Source organism: Chelon labrosus (assembly GCF_963514085.1).
Source record: "Chelon labrosus genome assembly, chromosome: 1".
NCBI lineage: Eukaryota > Metazoa > Chordata > Actinopteri > Mugiliformes > Mugilidae > Chelon > Chelon labrosus.
The window spans coordinates 8,366,377-8,391,198 of record NC_140337.1 but is presented as its reverse complement, the minus strand read 5'-3'; the positions used below and the strand labels follow the sequence as shown (position 1 = coordinate 8,391,198).

Below are 24,822 nucleotides of genomic sequence, written 5' to 3'. Positions count from 1 at the left end.
CTGCTGGCCTGCCCATGTGTAAACAAGTTATAGATTTTTCCAAACTCGTGGTGTAGTACCGAAACTGGGTCCCATACAGATGCTGTCACTCAGGCTCCCGTCCCCTGCATCTACAAATAAGCCCATGCCATGGTAGCAGTGTGTTTATACACGTGCCCAGTTTATACACGTGACTCTTTTGAATACTGCAATTATATTGTCAAATGTGGAGAATGGAAAACAAATAGTGGCTTGGACCAAATCCAACCAGTCAGCTGCAGTAGAGTTGTGAGTACCTGGTGTGCCGTAAGGAAAAACAGCTTGTTAACTTCACGTGTTTTGCAGCAGCAATTTACTTAGCTTACGTTAGTTATAGTTTGGTCTTGGCAACGCGTGGCCATGAACCTGAGGATCACTGGAGGGATGTGTTGAAGATGTGTTGTTTGGTTCTTGAATTCAAATAGCAACAATCTTTCTCAGGAAAGGTCATCTTTAAGGCTTTAGCATTGTTGTGGGATGGTACGGCATTAGTGCAACAAAATGTTGGGTTTGTGCTGCTGTTGGTCCTAATTCTTTGCACTGAAAACTGAGTCTTTGTATTGTTTGTCCCTCTTTGTTTTCTTGACGAAGGGCTACGCAAACGGATACACAAATATGGTACAATAATTAAGCCTTTGATGAGTTACCATGGCGTTATTTATGGTGTTGATTTGAATGTAGTTACTGAGCAGCCATTGTTGGTGACTGAGCAGGTGTATTTTTTTTTCCGCCCATATAGGAGCCATGAGCGTGAATTATCCAAATATTGTGTCTACTGTAGAAGTATATTCAACACTACAGTCAGTTTTAAAACAAGGCGATGGCAAGAAAACTAGATCTTGCAAATGGGTGCCATTACCTCAGTAAACCCTAACCCTTGCCGTTTCCACCCACATTGCTGCATTGACAAACAGAACATGGGCTAATGAGCTCATAATCTTGCCTACAAGCAGGAATACGAAAGATCAATGCTCGCTAAATCAATATAACATCATTATGATAGTGAAAATCCCTGCAAGCAATTAGAGAGCACTTGAGAAGGCGCCGTCCTCACTCATGCCCAATTATGACTGGGTCAAATGGGCTTAATTGGGTGTCTAGTTTGTTGATTATCGCTGAAGCAAGTGGATCACACCATTTATCAAACTGATGCTGAAAAGAGGTCCCTGTTTAATTCTGGTTTGTGTCTGTGGTAATAATCGAGGAATTAAAAAGCAAATAAACCTTGCAGTCTGTGTTTCACATTAACTTGTGGTGTAATTAGTGGAGGGAATCAAAGAAAGGAGGTCCGGTTCTGAATAAATCTGGCAAGCAGACACGTTTCATTGAGGAGTGGAAGTGAATAACAAAGAAAAAAGCATTCAGGGGAATACTTGTCGGTGGAATTTGAGCTGAATGGAAGTTCAGCCATTTTTTAGATTTTCTTCTTAAAGTATTTACCTGCAAAGCAGCACACAGATGTTATTTTTAGTTGCTAGTTTAAGCTGTTTCTGGTGTTTTCTTTGTAAATACCTTTTTTCCAAAAGTATCTATTGTCATGGGAGCTGTATAACATGTCAGTCAAGGCTGTCGTCCATCTTCCGGATGTAATGCATATTTACAATAAACACTATTAAGGGTCAGCAGCGGTGCTAGCAGAGCTGTAAGCTGATGTTCAACAGATCCACTGCTATGTTTGGCACGTTAACATTGGCTTGATAGCACTATGCACAAAACAGAGCTGAGGCTTATGGCAATCTGTTTTGCAAGTTTATTGGACATTTCGACTATCTGACTTGCTGAAAGCACACCACAGTAGCATGTTTCCGAGTATTTATATGATATGACCGTATGTTCTGTCAAATTTGCTTACAACACAGTGGTCTGACTGGTTGTTGAATAAAATCCAAACAGTTTGCCAACAGACTCGACTACTGAAAAGAATCGGGTTTGGCTCCGCTAGGCAGTCAGGCGCCAATGCTTCAGCTAAAACACTAGCAATGTTGGTTAGTATTTCAAGGCCTTCAAATCCAGTGATAATTACAGCAACGCACATAGGCAGTAGTGTATATGAAAAGTGTCACTCGCCTACATGCCATCTTGCTATTGAGAGTGGCTAATATGGTGTAAGTAGCAACAACTTACATGGTTATTGTGTAATGTCTAAATGTAAACAGGAAGAAATGACCCTTTTTGTGGTTATTTTTATCTTGATTGTTATATAATTGCTTGAAAAGTAATTTATTTGTTCAAATCAAATGATTAAAAGCAATTTATGAACCTTGCAGTTTCCATCAGTTTAACACGATGACATGCACAATTAACTAACTGGTAATTTTAATTATTCACTGAGGCAAAAGAAGAGAGTTCATTTTTATTCCATACGCTCTTCTTTTTTTTTTTTGTGAAAACCTGACACCTCACCTTTAATGCAAATCCATTTTGCTAGAAGCAGCTAATGAGCCCAGAGCCCGTAACCTGCAGCAGAGATGATGAGCTACAGGTTGCACAAGGTCTCATAAGCTCACGTCCCCACCCTAGACTCTTTTTGCGCACGGTCTTTAACTAAAACCAACATGACCTGAGGCTACTTTTTTTTCCACGTTTGTTGTAGTGCTGCTCCAGTAAACATGCAGGCCTGTAAACAGACTTTGATGTGTAAAATCAGTGTAATTCCCCATTTCAGCTTTGTAGCTGGTGGGGCGCTGTACATGTGTTCTTTATTGGCTGGCAGCCACTGGAAAAACTCTGCTGTGAATACTCCGGGCAAGATGACCTGTTGTGAGAATGTCATTCACATGTGGATGTAAGGACTCTGAGACCCAGCAGAGGCACTCAGTGCAGACGGGTGGTCAAAGGATAACTGCTAGACCGACAATACGAGCATCTCATTTTGCTGTCAGCTCCCGCCAATTCCCAACAGTAGCGGTACAGAATCGGAACGACAAATTCCAAATTCCCCATTCTCCACAGAGTGTCACTCCCTTTTTGTACTGGGCGATGCCTCCAGATAACCGGCCGCTCTGAACGGAGAGCCGCAGTCTGAATAATTAACCACAATGGAACAATAAACACGCTGTTCTCACAAGTTCTCCTCATTCTAAAAATGTTTAAAGCAGATGGCACGCTGCCTGCGGCGAAACTTTAGTGTAGAGAGAGGGAGAGAGAGGCGGGAATTGACTGAGAAGGAAAAGATAAAAAAAAAATAAAATATATGTAAATGTCTTTGCTTGTATTCGCAGTTTTGGAGGTAGTAGACGTGATTTGTTTTAATCACGTCTGTGTCTTACATCTGTGACATAAGACACAGTAAAACAAAGCAGCAAGAAAAGCAGAGCTATTCGGCAATCAGATGATCACACAGATGAGAACCAAACAGAGTAAATGTGCCGAGCTCAGAGAAAATGTGTGAACGGAAAGTCGTTGAAGTTGACGGAGGCAAGCTGCCGAGCAGACACAGGAGGATAAAAGGACAATGCCTCTTCATCAAACAAAGTCCCTGTCATTCGACAGACAAGCACAGCAGCCTTCAGCTGTACAGCATGTCCTGTAATTTCCTCACCTCATTCAGTAAAATGAAGGAAAATTCAAACAGTGTGATGCATAGAAGTAATTCACTCAAGCTCAAATAGACCAAAAAGGTGGAATACAAAAACCTGCAAGTTTAATTTTATATTCCCTTTCTTCAATATCCAGCCATTTTGCTTTGAATCTTCTCAAGTTACATGTGGCTGTGATGTTGCCTTCACACTAGCAGATGTTCAAGCAGAGAACCAACGCACCAGTTAACATTTAAATGTATGACGTCTCCAAAAACGTCAAAGAAAGCTTGAGCAAGCTTAGCAAAAATATAGATAGATAGATAGATAGATAGATAGATAGATAGTCATTCAAAATACACACCACAGGTGCACACATGAACATAAATTTCATTGCAAATGTCTCAGATAGCAACGCTTCAGGCACAAGTACGTAAAAAAAAAAAAAAAAAAAAGAAATAAAAGAAATAAGTGTAGCTATCTGACCATGCTGCAACTTTTGTTGCTCATCATGTGAACGTAACATTCGGATTTGTACATTTACACAGTTTGACAGTTTGACAGACTGCCTTAGCCTTTTAGCTATATAACTTTTACCATCTTCCTGGCATGCAATGTGGTCTCTATACAATCCACCGAAAGACTTATAATTTTCTAATGTACACAAGGCAAACATCGAAAACTTAAAAGAAGAGTTTCACTAATAATTGGAGATTAGAATTTCCGGTAGGAATGAAAGGACTTCCAGTTGACTGACATAGGTAGCCGGGGCTATTCCCTCTCTAAAACCAATAATACTGAAGAAGACAAGTGTGAGTAGCTTGTAGACCCAGTTAGCATTGTAGCATGAAATTAAGTTAACAATCGCGTATTTTTAACCAACTCATAAGTTAGCTTACTTAGCGTGTTGATACTGCTAAGTTGGCTTAATAGAAACATCGCAACTTTAGCTTAATTTTCTACTGTAACCATTTTCAGATGTTACAATTTGAGCTTGCACAGGTTACATATAATGTGTGTATAATGTGGAAGTTTAAAAATTATATAGCATGAGTAATGTTGATGGTTTCTCTAAAACATTACACAGAAGAAGACAAGTGTAATGAGTAGTTTTAACAGGATGTCCATTTGCTTTGAACAAAGCTGTAACATTAGCATGTCTGACTAGCTATCTTAGTAGCTGGAAATATTTAAGCTAGCCATATGTTTCAACTGACTCTTTTTAGCTAACCTAGCCTGTTGATACACAGACTTAATTAGAAACATTACTTTAAATAGCATACATTAGCCCAGTTTTGTCTGACACACAGAAACAAAAGTGATTCAGAAAAACCTGCTTATTTCTCTCAAAATGTCTGACCCTCTGCATTGCAGTCTTGTCTAAGAAGGCTTAAGGAACTGGTATCTCTGCCTCGTCTACTACAGATTTTTCTCTAAGTGACAGCTTAACATCCATGTATAAATTACAAGAAGCTCTTAATATTTGATTCTGAAACAGTGACAGCAAAACTGGGTTGTTTTCCCCTCAAGTTATCGCTGCGGTGGAAAAACAATATCTGCAGAAAAGTGAAAAGTACAGCCCAAACTGACAAAAGGTGGCTTTGTTGCACCTTTCCTTCAAAATGTTTCTTTCAAATCACCTGGGCAGAAACGAGTCTGCTGTTGCAGGGATCAAACACATGACCCGTCAGCTACCGGAGAGTCTATCAAACCACTGGGCCAGACAGAAGTACCATTATACAGAGTAGTGATGCAGACGGAGACCCACAGAGGGGGAGAGGAATATCGGGAGGAGGGCAGCCAGACGGGGCAGGCGAGCCGGTAGTAACAGCGATCGCCCTCCCGCCGCCGAGGGAAGCTGTGTAAGACTATAATCAGATTTCACTCACCGCCCGAGCATCTTAGCCAAACAGACAGACCCCGCTGCAGTCGGCCAGCCAAACTGATGCTGATGTGTGTTGCAGGAGAAGTAAAATAAAGGAGATTGTATTTTTGACAAGAGTGTGTGTGCATGTGGATAACCTCTTTTCTGTGCACATTTGTGTGTGTGTGTATGCGTGTTTGCTTGCACATCTGTATTTACTGTTTCTGTGCCATGCTTGTTCTTGTTTGCATATTTCTCTGGATTTCAGTGTGTGTCCGTGGTGGTTTACTTCTATCTTTTCGAGGACCAATGTGGCTTAGACCTTCAATGAGGACATTTTTTGAAACTGAGGACATTTTGAGTGGTCCTTACTCCTTTGAAGGCACGTTTGAGCTTAAAAGCTTGGTTCCAGGTATAGCAGAGGTGGGAACCCAGCCAGCAAACTGTTTTTACAACAGAGAACTGGGGAAATAATTTAGCATTTCTCTTCTGTTATCTCTTCAAAATCAGTCTAGCTATACTTGCTGATGCAGGTGCTTCTGTCTCACTTCTCTTTTAGCCATGTTTTACCGATCCTAGCAATTAACTAAGTCCGGTGTTGTTTATCCAACTTGTTTTAACCTGATATTTCCCTTTCAGTATTTGAATTGTGGGTCCTCACACAACTAGAAGCAACTGTGTGTGTGTACCTGTGTTCTGCTCTCTGATATCGTGCTGTTTGGACGTAGCCAGCTCCTCTGTAATGGCTCGATAACAGAGGCTCTCCGGCCAGAAAACGGATTAATTAAGGCCCCAGACTGAATCCCCCAAGGGCTGGGCGCCCTCAGCACCACCCCTCCATCCAATACACACGTGTACGGTATATGCAGACGCTGGTAATGAATACATAGAGCACAAGGGCATCCTTCACACAATAACGCTTATACTCACAACAAACATTCACACACAGGTAAATAGAGGCAACATGTATAAAGTCTGTCCATAAATAACCCTGACAGGGTTTGTACAACTCCAGTACCGAAGAAACACCTTTAGCAAATCAGAGAGGCTTCCACTCGCCCACCAGGGCAGCTCAACAAACTCACTGAGCTCCTTCTTTTTTTATTATTAACCAGACCAAAGATATCATTTTAATGATGAAAGAGGTGTGGGGTGAATGGTGAAAATGAAAGGGCAGCAATTAAAAGGAAGCAGATCTATCTAAATCTAAGTCAAGTATGATCAAAAGATTATGCATTAAAAGATAATGTCATGAAAAGGTTTACACTTCCTGTCTCATAAGAGGGCACTGTAGGAAATGCTGATGGATATTTACACAGTTAGCAGCTAGATTTGTGAAAATAAGCTAGGTAGGGTGTTAGCTTTAACGCTAGCCTAGCGACACCTGGTTTACAGCGAGAAAATAAAAAAGAGGTTTGATCTGAAATATCATTAGGAAATAATGGGAGCATGATTTTTTTGTTGTTTGTTTCTGGAAGAAATATCTGTGAGTGAGCTGCTGAGACACAGACAGGTATTAAAGAAATCAAATTATTATTAACAACTTTAGCCCAAAATCAGCATTTTCATTTAAAGATTATGATGTTCAACAATATATAGCCAATGTACTGTATTTGTTAGTCCTATATTAACTCCTGTTTGTGTAAATCAAATCGCTCCTTCCAGGCTATTGAATGAGATGTAATATGATGCTACTGAGGTCTTTATAAAACATTTCACTTCGAGGATTCAAAGAGAAATGTTTTATTTAAACCGAACAACACTGAAGGAGTCCCTCATCTTTCTTTTGTTGAGTGGTGTTTCCTGATGAAGCCCTTCGTTGAACCATCGTCGGAAAAGTGATATTCAGTTTGAAGTATCTGGTGTCTGATTTTGTGCGAGTGATTCTATAGATAACGTATCGAGTGGCTTGTTGTTACAGACCCTGGTGTTGATAGCCAACACAACAGTGTGTTCTTACCCACTGACCATTATCGTTTGTTCTCCTGGAAGATTGTGCTTCGTTTGGTGTGGCGTTCCCCGTGTCATAAGCTTTGTCTTTCTACCCCTCGGAGGGGGCTTGTGTTTCCTCGAGGGTCATGGGAATAGCACCGCTCGGAGGGCGACGTAAACACAACACCCAACTTCTCAGATCAGAACCCGATCGAGACCAGGAAAGTCCTACGCACCAACAACAGTTATTTCATTTCACGTGGTCCAGTTAGGAAAGCGGAGAGAGAGTGAAAGAAAACCAAGTAAGTAGAAGATTAGAGACAGTTTAAAAACAATGAACATCATGTATGTGCTCCTGACAGCAGTTAACTCTAATCCCATTTGAAGCAATTATCTGATTATGGGGGCCGTTATGTAAAAACTCTGATTAACCAAATAACTTGTTTTTTTGCACTAATGGTTACAATCGTGCTCTGTCCTCACAGCAGTTAGATTAAAGAGCACAAGCAGGTATTAAATATGTATTTTTAGCCCTGATTTCTGCCTTTCAGGATCTTCTGTTAAACAGCAGTCTGCCCTAAAGAACTACTACTAAGGGATTAGACCTCTGCACGGTTTCTATATTTTTAGATATACAATACAAAACTGAACATCTGTTCACAAACAGGCCTCGATCAAATGACACATTTAATATTTTTAGTTTTTCTGTCATAGTAATTTGTGTACAGGCTCTGGATATGTTGTGGTTGATGAACTCAGCAACCCCACATCTTTTCTCAATACACTAACCCAAAAAATACATTGTATTGTTGCTTTTATTACGCGTAATCAGATTATTCATGCTACCATACAGAATAATGAATAAAAACACCTTCAGGCTTTTCAGAAATCTGAACAGCAGAGCGGCTCTTAATGAAAAAAAGAAAAAAAAGAAATCAAGGTCAAAGTTTGGGGTTTTGGTGAGCCGGGGGTGGGCAGTGCAACTGAAAAGTGTGTCTGATAATAGCAACAAAAACAACCAAACTGAGAGGCTCTCAGTGAAAATAATAAATAATGCATTTTGCACGGAACAGCAGGGCCATCCAGATACGGGACTTTGCTCCTATAATCTTCCCGGCCAGACCGTTTTAATCCAGGGTCTGCTGGAATCTGGCTATCGGACATCTACAACCAGATGAAAACCTTCGCACCAAGGGCAGCTCCCTGGAGCCGGGCCCAGACCCCGACAAAAACCCTCGTCCATCTGTCTTCATCTGGCACCGACAGCCGCAGTCAGAACCACACATGACAGGCCACCACTATAAAAGCCATTCTAATTTTGGACAAGCGATAAAGAACCCTTTGGAATTAATTTTTCAGGAAGGGAAACAAGCCTTACAACAAATCTCTTCGTCATCTGAGGTGGGCTGACGGTCTCTCTGCGGATTGCTTGACCTATTGAGGTCATCTTAAACTTTACACCCGCTCTCTTTTTGTCTGCATCTCTGCTAATGTCATCTCTGGTCATAGCATTTTTGTGTGTGCATGTCTCCACACAAGAAAATGCACCTTTGCACTAATGGATCAGAGAGGCTGAAAGCTGGCCGGTGTTCAATGTTTGATTGAGCTGATATGCTTCTGTGATGGGGGTTGCTCGTGGATGGCATCAACCCGACAGGGGATCAAGTGAATGCTGTGTGTGAGCTTACATATGTGTGTGTGTGTGTGTGTGTGGGTGTGTGTGTCTTCTTGAAAGCTAGCTAGAGGTTTGTTAACGTGGTGCATTAATCTCCCCTAGGCTCTCAGCCACACACACACACACACCCACACACACACACACACACATACACACACACACACATTCCCTGAGTTCTCTGCGGTGAGCTGAGATGCCCACAAGTAAATTTTTAATCATGAGCGCTCTAATCACTTACGCTCATGGTCTGTCTTAAACACCAGTCGTGACCTCCGTTAATACGCATCAAAAAGATTTGCCGATCCTGGTGGACTGACGGCAACTAACACCACGTCCTCCTGCGCCCTGAAACCTGCGTATCAACATGGCACTTCCTGTCAAACTACCTATGATTTGCTTGTTTTCCTCTGTGTCCTCAAGTGAGGTCAAGTACCTTTCCTTGCTGTTGGGTTACTTTTGTTGCTCTCTGCAAAATTCTGCCATTTATTTTCCTAAAAATCTGGATTTCAGCTCCTTGCCATCTCTCATCATCGCAAATATGAATTTAATTTTTAGTCGGCTTAACAGGCTAAATGAAGGTTAAATAACCAGTCCAGGTTCTATGGTTAACCGTTAATTGTTAAGTGAATTATGCTGTTAGGCAACTGTTATAATGTTATAAAATAATAATATACATCAGTCCATTCTGGAAACTTCAGCAAACGCGTCAGAACTTGTGACCGTTGATGTTGCATAAAAACGACACTTGCAAAGTAACTGTTCTATTGTTCATGGTTAATTGTTATGGTGGTCACTACACAGAGAGATGTAAACAGAGAGATGTAAACAGAGAGGTGGAAACATCAGCTGTAAATCATGCTGTTAGGCAACTGTTACAACGTTATAAAATAATAATATTTATCAATCCATTCTGAAAACTTCGGGAAATACGTCACAACTTGTGACCGTTGATCTCGCATAAAAACTGCACTTGCTGTTGTTGTGTTCCGTTTTTATATTGCACAAATCACTACCTCACCGTCTCATAGTTTTATAGTTTTAGCAGTATTTATTTGTCAAAATTTCCATCCACATAGAGAATATCTTTATATTTATATTTCTCTAGTGTTTTGTATATATTGTTCAAATTAGTTATTGTTTTTTGTAGATATTTTTGCCAAATTCCGCGCCACTGTGACAAGGAAATTTCCCATACGTGGGAGCAATAAACATGACTTATGTCTTATGTCTTCTGTCTTAATCGTTAATTGTTATGGTGGTCACTACACGAGACATTTTGTACACAGAAAGCGGCTAACACCAGCTGTAAATCATGCTGTCAGGCAACTGTTATAACGTTATAAAATATTAATATTTATCAATCCATTCTGGAAACTTCAGCAAACTTCAATTTCCCTGCAGGAACCTCCCAAAGGCATCAATAAAGTTGTCTATCTATCTATCTATCTACGTCGCATAAAAACTGCAATTGGAAACTTCGGCAAACTTGTCACAACTTGTGACCATTGATCTCGCATAAAAACTGCACTCGTAAAGTTGTAAATACCACACCAAGGTGCTGTTCATACACACGTGACAACACGGTAAACACAACATCATTTAAAGGCAACATTAGTTGCTTGTTACATAATTTGCTGTGACAACAACCCTACAAAATGACTTAATTAATGACAAAATGCCTCTTGACTGTCTAATCAGTCAGTTGCTTCAATTATATGAGACTCTGATACCCAACAACAAGAATGTAAGAAGTGTCTTGTGCTCTTTAGTGAATACATTCCTTAAAAGAAGCTCATTGTTTTAAGGACTGTCTTCTCAGGGGTCAGGCTCTTTTGCTCATAGGGGCCTAGGTACCTACACTATCTGTACTGGCAAACCTTTTAAGGCAACATCTGTCAGAATGTGACCTGGACAAATGGAGGAATCTGTGTTACATACCTACAAATCTGAGTCTCGGGGCCTGAAAACTACCATCTTCAGGGACACTGCACAACACAAAGCAGAGTATTAACCTCTGTTAATACGCATCAAAAAGACTTGCCGATCCTGGTGGACTGACGGCAACTAACACCACGTCCTCCTGCACCCTGAAACCTGCGTATCAACATGGCACACCCTGTCAAACTACCTATGATTTGTTTGTTTTCCTCTGTGTCCTCAAGTGAGGTCAAGTACCTTTCTTTGCTGTTGGGTTATTTTTGTTGCTCTCTGCAAAATTCTGCCATTTATTTTCCTAAAAATCTGGATTTTAGCTTCTTGCCATCTCTCATCATCGCAAATAAGAATTTAATTTTTAGTCGGCTTAACAGGCTAAATAAAGGTTAAATAACCAGTCCAGGTACTATGGTTAATCATTAACTGTTAAGTGAATTATGCTGTTAGGCAACTGTTGTAATGTTATAAAATAATAATATACATCAGTCCATTCTGGGAACTTCAGCAAACGCGTCACAACTTTTGACCATTGATGTTGCACAAAAACTACACTTGCAAAGTAACTGTTCTATTGTTCATGGTTAATTGTTATGGTGGTCACTACACAGAGAGATGTAAACAGAGAGCAGCTAACATCAGCTGTAAATAATGCTGTAAGGCAACTGTTATAACGTCATAAAATAATAATACACATCGATCCATTCTGGAAACTTTAGCAAACTCGTCACAACTTGTGACCGTTGATCTTGCATAAAAACTGCATTTGCAAAGTTGTACATACCACACCAAGGCGCTGTTCATACACACATGACAACACGGTAAACACAACATCATTTAAAGGCAACATTAGTTGCTTGTTACATAATTTGCCGTGACAACAACCCTCCAAAATGACTTAATTAATGACAAAAAAATGCCTCTTGACTGTCTAAGCAGTCAGTTGCTTCAACTATATGAGACTCTGATACCAAACAATAAAAATGTAAGAAGTGTCTTGTGCTCTTTAGTGAATACATTCCTTAAAAGAAGCTCATTGTTTTAAGGGCTGTCTTCTCAGGGGTCAGGCTCTTTTGCTCATAGGGGCCTAGGTACCTACACTATCTGTACTGGCAAACCTTTTAAGGCAACATCTGTCTGAATGTGACCTGGACAAATGGAGGAATCTGTGTTACACACCTACAAATCTGAGTCTTGGGGCCTGACAACTACCATCTTCAGGGACACTGTACAACACGCAGCGGAGTATTAACCTCTGTTAATACGCATCAAAAAGACTTGCCGATCCTGGTGGACTGACGGCGACAAACGCTGGTTAATCGTTAACTGTTAAGTTAACGATTATGCTGCTAGGCAACTGTTATAATGTTATAAAATAATAATATACATCAGTCCATTTTGGAAACTTCAGCAAACCCGTCACAACTTGTGACCGTTGATGTTGCATAAAAACTACACTTGCAAAGTAACTGTTCTATTGTTCATGGTTAATTGTTATGGTGGTCACTACACAGAGAGATGTAAACAGAGAGATGTTAACAGAGAGGTGGAAACAGAGAGGTGGAAACATCAGCTGTAAATCATGCTGTTAGGCAACTGTTATAACGTTATAAAATAATAATATACATCAATCCATTCTGAAAACTTCGGGAAATACGTCACAACTTGTGACCGTTGATCTCGCATAAAAACTGCACTTGCTGTTGTTGTGTTCCGTTTTTATATTGCACAAATCACTACCTCACCGTCTCATAGTTTTATAGTTTTAGCAGTATTTATTTGTCAAATTTCCATCCATATAGAGAATGTCTTTATATTTCTATTTCTCAATATATTTTGCAGTGTTGTTATTTTTTGTATATATTTTTCTAATTTGTTATTGTATTTTGAAATCTTCCTGTCAAATTAGTTAGTGTTTTTTGTAGATATTTTTGCCAAATTCCGCGCCACTGTGACAAGGAAATTTCCCATACGTGGGATCAATAAACATGTCTTATGTCTTATGTCTAAATCCTTAATTGTTATGGTGGTCACTACATGAGAGGTGCTAACATCAGCTGTAAATCATGCTGTTAGGCAACTGTTATAATGTTATAGAATAATAATATTTATCAATCCATTCTGGAAAAACTTCAGCAAACGCGTCACAACTTGTGACCGTTGATCTCGCATAAAAACTATACTTGCAAAGTAATTGTTCTATTGTTCATCGTTAATTGTTATGGTGGTCACTACACGAGAGGTTTTATACACAGAGAGGTGGAAACATCAGCTGTAAATCATGCTGTCAGGCAACTGTTATAACGTTATAAAATAATAATAAATATCAATCCATCCTGGGAACTTCAGCAAACTTCAATTTCCCTGCAGGAACCTCCCAAATGGATCAATAAAGTTGTCTGTCTGTCTATCTATCTATCTATCTATCGATCTATCGATCTATCTATGTCGCATAAAAACTGCACTTGTAAAGTTGTAAATACCACACCAAGGCGCTGTTCATACACACGTGACAACACGGTAAACACAACATCATTTAAAGGCAACATTAGTTGCTTGTTACATTATTTGCTGTGACAACAACCCTACAAAATGACTTAATTAATGACAAAAAACGCCTCTTGACTGTCTAATCAGTCAGTTGCTTCAACTATACGAGACTCTGATACCCAACAACAAAAATGTAAGAAGTGTCTTGTGCTCTTTAGTGAATACATTCCTTAAAAGAAGCTCATTGTTTTAAGGGCTGTCTTCTCAGGGGTCAGGCTCTTTTGCTCATAGGGGCCTAGGTACCTACACTATCTGTACTGGCAAACCTTTTAAGGCAACATCTGTCAGAATGTGACCTGGACAAATAGAGGAATCTGTGTTACACACCTACAAATCTGAGTCTTGGGGCCTGAAAACTACCATCTTCAGGGACACTGTACAACACGCAGCGGAGTATTAACCTCCGTTAATACGCATCAGGAAGACTTGCCGATCCTGGTGGACTGACGGCGACAAACCACATCCTCCTGCGCCCTGAAACCTGAGTATCAACATGGCACGCCCTGTCAAACTACCTGTGGTTTTTTTTTTTTCCTCTGTGTCCTCAAGTGAGGTCAAGTACCTTTCCTTGCTGTTGGGTTATTTTTGTTACTCTCTGCAAAATTCTGACATTTATTTTCCTAAAAATCTGGCTTTTAGCTTCTTGCCATCTCTCATCATCACAAATAAGAATTTCATTTAAGTCGCCTTAACAGGCTAAATAAAGGTTAAATAACCAGTCCAGGCGAATTAAAAGACTTTTTTTTTCTGTCTGTATTTGCAGATTCTCAAATGTGGGAAGTCTGACAAAACAAGTGACCTTTGACCTTGCATAAAACCTGAGTTTTTGCTTTCCCTTCCAGGAAAGCAGTAAACAGTGGTGTCTTTTTGTCTCAGGGCCTGAAAACTACCATCTTCAGGGACACCGTACAACACGCAGCCACAGAGTTGTATATCATAGTCTAATGCTGTATAAATAAACTCCTTTCTCACGGCATCGGCCTTTAAAGGTCGCAATCCGTCTGCAAAGACTCTTGTGATGAAGTTTAACACAGCCATGCAGTGAATCTAAGCCAGCACAACACACTTTGTCATATTGACTTTTTTTGAGAAGCTTTGTGCACATGTGTGTTTGAGCGCGAACATATCTTCAAGCCTGTGTGCGTGTGTCACCGTCCTAACCCCCTTCGCCTCCATTGTTATTCCCCTGCATTGCTATCCTCCAAACAGGGAACACATTCATCACTCGGTCTTGTGGCTTTCTTCTGGGCATGCCAGGAAAAAAAAAGGGAACCTTTTCAGGTCTGTGCTTGTAAATGACCTGCCGCAAAAGGGTTTATTAAGTCCCCTCCCTGCTGCTAACCTACTTCCTAGAGACACAGAGGACGAGGGAGACAGAAAGAGAGGAGATAGACATGTAGAAAGGAGCAGCAGTGGACTCATAAATTGAGTGTAAAGGCATCGCTCAGGAAACAACTAACGATCTCAGATAATTAGACAACACCTTTAACCCCTTAACGCCTAGTGTCGCGAATTCGCCACACACTGTTTCCGACTGCAGCCGAAATGACGCATGTAATACTCCAATGCCGGTTTGTGTACATTCAAAAAATTCCTAAAATTCCTTGCAAGCACTAGTTTCTCGTAGGACCGGTCGGAGTGGTAAGCAAAAACACAAATAATTAATTTCTTTATATAATTGAAAAATCAATTCAGGCGTTAAGGGGTTAAGGTATTCCTTTATCGTTTTGGTCAGGTTCTTGTAACGACCATATAAAATAAAAGAAATAATGGGATCAAGATTTGTTAGTGTGCAGATGTTTATAATGATTTGTTAAATAGAAAATGTGCCTTCACAGTCTTTACATTAATTGTTTTGCCCGATTAACGATCAAAACCCAAAATATTTGAACATTTACAGAGAAAAGGTAAGATAAGATCCCTGTAGTGGCTTTTAGGTACAAAATTATTACATAACTAAAAAATATGAATCACTTGTAATGGTTAAATTAAATATTAGTCGGAAACAACCAGTGTTGTCTTTGTCCAATGTTCTGTTGACCCATCCAGCCACCCTGACCTCCGAACTTTCAAACAGTGCAGCTGTTATATCATCACCCCGCGTTCTCCTTTTCTGCTTTCTGATACTTGCTTGATAGAAAAGGTGACAAGAAAAGGCGCCATTGCAGGAGATGGAAATGAGCTAAATTTATATCTCATGCGCTAGATCCAGCACATTGCTCCACTTTCGAGTTTAATCAATATCTTACAACACCTCCTCTGACACTGCTCCTATTGTTTTGTCTTACTTACCACCAGAGATTTGTCATGGTTATTGAAAGACAGAGATCGAGGTTAAATTAATTTTATGAGCAGTTTTTGTCCGACGTTTCATCGACCCGTCCAGCCACCCTGACCTCTTCCCTCTCAAGCCGCGCGGCGCTGTAACAACAACCTGCGCCCTCCTTTTCTATTTTCTCCTCTGATATTTGCTGGATAGAAAAGGTGAAACAAAAAGGTGCATTCGCACTCTTTTAGAGTAGGCTAGAGCCCGCCAAAAAGGAGCAAATCTTCATAACTAAACAAACGGTGGCATTTTTTTATTTATTTTTTAGCATAATCATCGTCTGGATTGATGGATCAGTTGTGACAATTGTTGCATCCCACCTCCGATGCTCTCCTGATTGCTTTTTCTAACCCACCTTAAAAGGTTTTTGTTTTTGTCCTTGTCTTTAATTCCTGAATGTATGAACTGCCTGTGCACGAACCACAGAGCCGTTTTTATGAATCAGCTGCTAATACTTTACTTTCTTTCTTTCTTTGCACTCATTAAGACTCTTTATTATCACTAAGACACTAAGAAGCTTCCGAGATAGAGCTTGCACATACAGACCTGACTGACAGGCCTGACAAAATATCTAATTAATCCTGCATCATCAAACGGAGCAAACGGAAAAAGTTTCACCCAAACTAATCAACTAATGGAGAGGAATCCGATCCGATCTGTGGAAAATATTGAACATATACTCGTGCAACAGTTGGGCTTACTACATTCAGTGAATAAAGCTGGAGATATAAATAGTTTGTCATTAATTGTTGCCCTCTTCTCCCCGCACTAAATGGTTCACGCTGATAATCTTGCGCGGTTAATCTTTGCGCGCAGTTTAATTAATTTGCCGGCATAGGTGTTCACACGCTCTTAATCTGATTGAACAGGCGGAATCAATCATCCAGACAAGCCTCGGGCGCTCAAGGAGACGATAAACACCTCCCTCCCATCTCTCCCCATCACCCTTCTCCAACGGAACACACGCGATGCTTGTTAGAGGACACGGACAACAGCAAAAAAAAAATAAAAATAAAAAAATAAAAAAAATCCGCTCAAGAGGTCCCACACCGTGAAATGTGGGCCAGATCACGTTAGATTTTGGGGTCGTGCTGAATGAAATCACTCCGCCGCGCATCTCCAAGCGGCACACATGTCGGCGGCCGTGAATGCGTTTTCCTGAGGAGAAAGTGTCAGCGGGCGTCCCGCAAATAGAAAATGACTGAAACGGAGCGGCTGTCGGTGCGTAACTGTCCCCGAACACGTCAGAAAGAGGAGCGCGGGCACAATAGAAACAAACAGATACATGCCAGTTTTTTTTCCGTGTTCTTTTATATTTACAGCCCGTCAGACACCGTTACACTACAGCTGGGATTAAAGCGGCCATGTAGGACAGGGATTCTGTTATTACAGACAATAGGAGCGCACCGTTACCCACCTTTGTCATCTCGGAGCTGTGCTGTGATGTGACGGCGGTGATTTCTCCTCACTGTAGACGGGCTTGCGTGCCCCGGCCAGCCGGCTGCCTGCTCCTGCTTCTCCCTCCTCTCCTTTCCTCTCTTCTCCTCCTCCTCCTTCTTCTTCTTCTTCTTCTTAATTTACAAGAAAAGCCTCCCGTCTCTCCCCCTCGCCTTCAGATGGCTCTCCTTCACTTGTTTGCTGTCGGTAGGGCTTGGTGATTGTTCAGGTGTCGGCGCAGATCTGCTTGTCTGTCAACGGAGGAGGCTCCTCTCGACTCCTCGTGAAACAAATCGGGAGAGGGATGTCTCTGACGCTCTCTCTCTCTCTCTCTCTCTCTCCCTCCCTCTCTCTGTCATAAACCAATGCGCGCCTTTGTGCTGAGAGGGTGCGTACTGCTGGACACGCACGCATTAATAAACGTGCGCGCACGATCCTCGGAAACTCACTCAGCTGTAACTTTAATATAATTTTCCACTTGCATTAAGCGACACATGTCCTTCTCCCGTAATGACTCCCTTTGTCCCGTTCTGGTATGATGAAGTTGTTTCTTGCTGGTGCACCCTTGCTCATTTAAATTTGATCCGACGGAGAAGTCAAATGCAAATCCACCGCAAACGGGACACATTAGTGATGCACGGGCCACACAGGTAACCCAATGAATAGGGCCTCCCCTCATGCATTATTCCAGCGTGGTCATGGATGCAAGGATCTACCTCGTTTTTCACCCCCACGCAAACTGTTCCCCTGCCGCACCACTGTGGGTTGTGAAGTAACAAAAATCATGCTGTTTGTAATGCCCTTCAGCATTAAGCATTTTTTTCCCATATCTGATATCCCCACCAGAAGCTCTGTTCCGTCCAGAATCGTTACAACTAATGAAAATGTAATCTTCTGTGTGATGTAATATGGTTTGAGGTTTATGCACAAAAAAAATAAATAAAAAAAAAATAAAAAATTGGTAAAAATTTTAGGGCTAGAGAAAGCTACATGGTTTGGTAAAAGATAAGATACAGCACACAGAAAAGTAGGGGAAATAGTAGATACATACAAAAATAGTAAATATGTTAAAGTAAATAGTCAAAGGAACCTGGGAACAAACTGACTTTTAATGACCATGTTGATGCTATTTGTAGCAAGGCCCATCAACGCATGTATTTTTTAAGGAAATTGAGGAGTTTTAATGTCGACAGCACTTTTATGAAAATGTTTTATTCTTGTTTTATTGAGTCCATTTTTACCTTTTCTTTTGTCTGTTGGTATGGTTCACTTTCCCTCAAGAACAGGAACAGATTGCAGGGCATAATAAAAGTGTGCAGCAAAATCGCAGGCATTAGCCTCAATGACCTGTCTGACCTGTATAGGCACAGAACCTTAAGTAAGGCCCGCTTACTCCTCATCGACCTGAACCATCCCCTGGTCGGTGAGTTTGTGCTGCTTCCGTCGGGCCGCAGGTATATTATGCCAAGGTGTAGGACAAACAGACTCAAGAAATCTTTTATCCCTGCTGCCATAGGTTTTCTTAATAAGTGACTTTTTATTCTGTCTTCTGTGCTTGATGTTGTTTGTTGTTGTTTTTTAACATTGTTTTTAATATTGTTGACTGTGTCTGTTACTGCTGGCTGCAGAACAATTTGCCCCTCGGGGACAATAAAGGCATCCTTCCAACAGCTGTTAAAGATGCAAGTACAGCGACATTAGAAACTTTTGTAAGACCTTATCAATATCTGGAATCCTTCTCCCCAGTAGATCTTCTTGAGCTCTCTTCAACAATTACAGCATCTAAACCATCAACCTGTCTTCTAGATCCAATCCCAACTAAATTGCTCAAAGAAGTTTTTCCATTAATTAACACCTCCATATTGAACCAGATAAATTTATCTTTATTAACAGGATATGTGCCTCAGTCTTTTAAGATTGCTGTAATTAAGCCCTTACTCAAGAAAGCCACTCTAGATCCAGATGTTTTAGCCAACTATAGACCAATCTCCAACCTTCCTTTTATTTCCAAAATTCTAGAAAAAGTTGTTGCTAATCAGTTGTGTGACCACTTAAACAAGAATGGTCTGTTTGAAGAGTTTCAGTCAGGTTTTAGAGTTCATCATAGTACAGAAACAGCTTTGGTTAAAGTTACCAATGATCTCCTCATGGCTTCAGACAGTGGACTTGTCTCTATACTTGTTCTGCTAGATCTTAGTGCTGCATTTGACACTATTGATCATAATATTTTACTACAGAGACTTGAAAGTGAGGTCAAGATTAAAGGAACTGCATTAGACTGGTTTGAATCCTATCTATCTGACAGATTCCAGTTTGTTCATGTCAATAATGATTCCTCTACTTATACAAAAGTAAGTTATGGAGTTCCTCAGGGTTCTGTGCTAGGACCAATACTCTTCACGTTATACATGTTGCCATTAGGCAAGATTATTAGAAAACATGGCATAAACTTTCATTGCTATGCAGACGACACCCAGCTATATTTATCTATGAAACCAGATGAAACTAATCAGTTGGTTAAACTCCAAGCATGCCTTAAAGACCCCCCCCCCCCCCCCCCCCCCCCTTCCCCCCTCTTCCCCCCTCTTCTTGTGAGTATCTCTGGCCTGGAGTGGTGTGTTTCCTGTGGAGCTCTATACTACATCTGTTGTCGTGGTCTCATCAGCCTGCCCAGTCTTCATGGAATCCTGCAGTTATCCACTCCTACCTGAATGAACAATTCTCCAACCTGCCTATGATTCCTCTTACATTTTCAAACTGTCATGTAACATCATCAGTTTGTATCATGAGATTCCACATGTACGCTTTAGTCAGATATGTGTATCTATGACAGATGTATGTTTATCTTGCTGTTCTCTTCTCTTCTCTCTTTGCTGTTCTCTTCTCTCTTTCTTCTGTCTGTACCCGGCTGGCCTTAGGCAGATGGGTCCCTCCATATGAGCTGGGTTCTGCTCGAGGTTTCTTCCTGTTAAAAGGGAGTTTTTCCTTGCCACCGTTGCCTTCAGGCTTGCTCTGGGGGTTTCAGGCCGGGTTTTTGTAAAGCGTCTTGAGACGATTTGTATTGTTATTGACGCTATATAAATAAAATTGAATTGAATTGAATTGAATAAAGACTCCTTGAACCTTGAACCTTGAAAGCTATAGGAAACAAAGAGACTCACCTTACAAATATTGAACATGAGAAACTGAGTAGGATGGGGTTTAGGAACTCATACTGTTCCTTGTTTGAGAAGAGAAATACAAGGGGTGTAGCAGCACAAATCACAGGTAAAGAAGGGTGTTATTTGTTGGTTAAAGGCTTAATTGATAATAAGGAAGTGACATTACTGATTTTTTATTGACCACCAGGGACTAATAAATGACCAGTTAAAAGGGTTAGGAAAAAAGGATAACTACAGAAGCATCAGGTGTGCTGATAGGCGCTGGAGACTGGAATTTTAATTTACACCCCACCCTGGATTCTACAAGTAAAACAAGAAACATAAAACCTGAAGCTTTGTACACTATAAAATTGCTTAAAGAAATAAGCATGTTGCATGTATGGAGAGAATTACATCCGACCGAGAAGTGTTTTACTCGCACTGCATGTATTCAAGAATTTTTTTTTTTTTTTTTGTGTTTAAAACTGACAGACACTGGATTATAAAATGTGAAATCGGGGTAAGAGATATTTCAGACCGTGCGGGGGTATATTTGACACTGCATTTAGATAACAGACCTAAAGAGACTCTGTGGTGACTAAACACCAGCCTCTTAAATGACTCCCAGTGCCGAAAATATACAGAGGAAGAATTTGAAGAGTATATGTCGTTTAATGATAATGAGAGGGTGTCTCCCTGTACATTGTGGGATGCGGCCAAGGCTGCTATTAGGGGCAAACTTATATTGTGGTCAGCTCATAAGAAGAAAGAGAAAGAGAAGCAAATTAATGATCTGACTGCGAAACTAAAATCCCTGGAAATCAGACATATGAAGTATGATGATATTGATGTCCTAAACCAAATCAGAGATACAAAACAAACTTTGAATAGCCTACGAATGTCAGATAGAATAAAGAGTTAAGTTTATCAAGCAAACGTTCTATGAAAATGGCCTTTAATCTAAAAAACTGCTTGCATTGGGGTTTTTTTTCACAAACCTTGGGACCCACAGACTGATAAGATGTATCACGAACTGGAAGACATTCAATTCTCATTTGAAACTTATTAAGAACTTATACTCACAACCCCAGGCAGCTGAATCAGTAGCTGTATCAGATTTCTTACAATCTCTAGATTTACCGTTAGTAGGAACAGAGCAGAATAAAATAATGACCCAAGACATAACAGATGAATAAATAAATAAAAGGGAATATTTGTATTTGGTTCTCAAACATTTTGGCTTTAACCATCAGGTAATTGGATGTCTGAACTCCCTATACTGCCCCTATACTGTAAATTTACATAAAACCCAAACTCTATCCTTGAATCTGAAACCACATAAAAACATTTATAGAACATGTAAGGCTATTCACGCCTTCATCAGCTCGCGGATCGACTACTGCAATGCCCTTTATGCTGGGCTTAACCATTCTCTCCTCCAAAAGCTCCAACTTGTACAGAATGCAGCAGCACGCGTTCTCTCAGGCACCTCCAAACACTTACACATCACACCAGTCCTCTGTTCCCTTCACTGGCTCCCGGTGCGGTACAGGGTGGACTTCAAAGTCCTTTTAATTGTGTTTAAAGCCATTCATGGCTTGGCCCCAGCCTACCTTACTGAACTGGTAACCCTCTACAACCCAGTAAGGAATTTGCGCTCCGCAGATCACACCACCTTGATCATCCCTAGGTCCAACTACAAGGCTTTAGGGGGGCGGTCTTTTGCCGTCCTAGGCCCCAAACTGTGGAACGCTCTCCCAGCTCACATTCAATCCGCCAACAAGCTCACAACTTTTAGGTCAGAGTTAAAAACGCATTTATTCAGGCTGGCATTTCACACATAGCCACTAACTGGGACTGTTGCCCCCTTTATGTTATAGTCGCGTTCTAATTCTGTTTTAGTAGTATTGCTTTTATTCTTGTTTTTACGCTTGAATGCACTTTGTGCACCTTTGTGCGCTGCAGCTGTGTCTTAATTATGTTTTAGTAATATTGCTTTTGCTCTTGTTTTTACCCTGGAAAGCACCTTGTGCACCATTGGGTGCTGGAAGGTGCTATACAAATAAATATTGATTGATTGATTGATGTAAATTTAAACTGACAGATAGTATAATTAAATACCTTGGAGTACAAATACAGAACGATTTAACTACCATTTATGACCACAATTATACTTCTATAACAGCTGACATCAAGGCAGACTTAAGTCGTTGGGCCTTATTACTGACAAATATGTACAACCGGATACACAGAATTAAGATGAACGTGCTGCCCCGTCTCCTGTACCTCTTCCAGTTGTTGCCAACTGAGATACCACCAAAGCAATTTAATGAATGGAATAGGTTGATATCTACTTTTATCTGGGCAAAACAAAGACCATGGATATGATTTTAGACACTACAATAGCCCAAAGATAAGGGCGGAAGATTTGGAAGATTATTACAGAGCGGTACAGCTGTGTTTCCTGGTCGGTTGGTGTGATCCTGAATGTGGAAGGAGTTAGAACAAAATTTTATGCGTGACCTCTCCCATCTGTGTTGGGAGACAAAACCCTCCTGAAAAAGTACTTACCGGTTGATGAACTAACTAACTGGATCGTAACCCCTCTAAATATATGGTACAAATTCCTCAAAGACTCTGTTTGAAAGAAATGCAGCCATACTGGACAGCAGGTTTACACATTGGACAAACCTAGGTATTACCTCATATTGCAAAATTTCTACTACTACCGTCTTAGATTCCTTTGAGTATCTCAGGAAAAAGCACAATATGGAGAAACAGGATCTCTTCAGATATTTTCAATTGAGAGATTATTTTAATAAAAACATCAAAACTATTGGAGAAGAAGGAACGAGCCTGATAGAGGGATAAAGGAAACTCGAGCAGAAAACTGATCTCCAGGGGCCTCATGTACTAAGAGTTGCGTAGATTTCCTTCTAAATCGTGACGTAAGCTCAGATTTAGAAGCATTTCGAAGCACATTTCCTTTGTACATCCCGATTGAACGTACCCGACTCCTCCCCGTCCACGCCCCTTTTAAATATGCAACTCCATGTTCACGCCCATTTTAAATATGGAAATTATATTTAAATTGACTCTGCACCTGAGATTCCCATCTCTGCGCGATCAGAAAACGAAAACATAAGAATGAGTAAGACGGGAAAGAAGAAGAACTTCACAGAAAGAGAATTGGAGACGCTACTGACTGGAGTGGAGATGCGTAAAATGTGCTCTTTGGCACGCTGCCACAATGTTTACTTGCATTTGCGCATCACGTATGATCTGCACACTGATCGAATGAAAATGTTTCCTGGCACAGTCCCGATCGGTCGGAGTAATAGTTTTCACATTGATGACAGTTTCCCGGCATCACCTCTAAGTGTCGCCAAAGGATCGATATCTGTAGAATCCTACTTACGCCAGCCACGTCCTTGGCGTAGGGACGTACAAAATTCACGGACATTTCACTCTTGATACATCTGAACTTTTACGTGAGCGAGTACTTACGTAACGTTTTTGTACTTAAGCAACTTTCGTACATGAGGCCCCAGGTCTCTCCACATTGTGTATTGAATCAAGGTGGGAAAAAGAAGCTAACTTATGGTTAACTGATAATGGTTGATTAAATATTAGTATTCCTTTGTCCACTACCTCTAGCTCAGATCTGTGGAGGGAGTTCACCGGGAAAAACATGCTAAGATTCTCTATAACGCCCAGAATCAAAAGTTTACAGACCGATAACCCAGCTCAAGGACAATGTTTGGTAATGCATCAGCTGCCCACTTTCACATATCTTGGATTCTCCCATAATTTTATTATATGGGAAAGATGTTATAGCAGCAACTGAGTCAATAATCAGTTTGAAACCTGATCTCAGTTTCAGTGTTATATACCTGTGGAGGGGGCGTGATGCATCAGCTGCAGGAGAGAGGTGTGGAGAGGGCTCAGGAGAGCAGCACCAGGTGAGAGTGATTTGCACACCTGCATCCTGTTAGACTAATTACTCTCTCCTTTTAACACAGTAGCGAGAGACACACACACACACGGCTGTCGGCAGCGAGAGAACTTCGGTACGCCTGCGAACGACACAGAGGAATGTGTGCATAGGTTGTGATATAAATAAAGAAACTAAAAGTCATCGCTGTCCGAGTGATTATCTGTTGAAGAACCCACAGTGGCATCTGAGCACGCCACAATACTTATGAAACATACCTCTTGAAATAAACAAACAAGATAGATACCTATTACGACTTTTATTGGCAAGTAGCAAAAAGGCAATAACAAGGAAATGGCTGAGCATGGAGCGTCCGGCAATTTCAGACTGGAAAGTTGAATCAATTCACAACATGGAAAGGTTAACATTTTCCCTGAGATACGATACTGAAAAAGGTGACCAATATTGGAAGAAATGGAGGGACGACCTAGATGAG

At 40.7% G+C, this 24,822-nt stretch overlaps 1 protein-coding gene across 1 annotated transcript in view; it reads right to left on the bottom strand.

Annotated features, from left to right (window-relative positions):
- The window catches only part of gal3st3 (galactose-3-O-sulfotransferase 3), a gene marked incomplete at its 3' end in the record, with an annotated part of 33,527 nt that extends 16,120 nt beyond the window's left edge, over nucleotides 1–17,407 (bottom strand). Inside the window, exon 1 of the mRNA XM_084549040.1 lies at nucleotides 17,233–17,407. The remainder of the gene's footprint in view (nucleotides 1–17,232) is intronic.
- Between the last annotated feature and the right edge of the window lie 7,415 nt (nucleotides 17,408–24,822).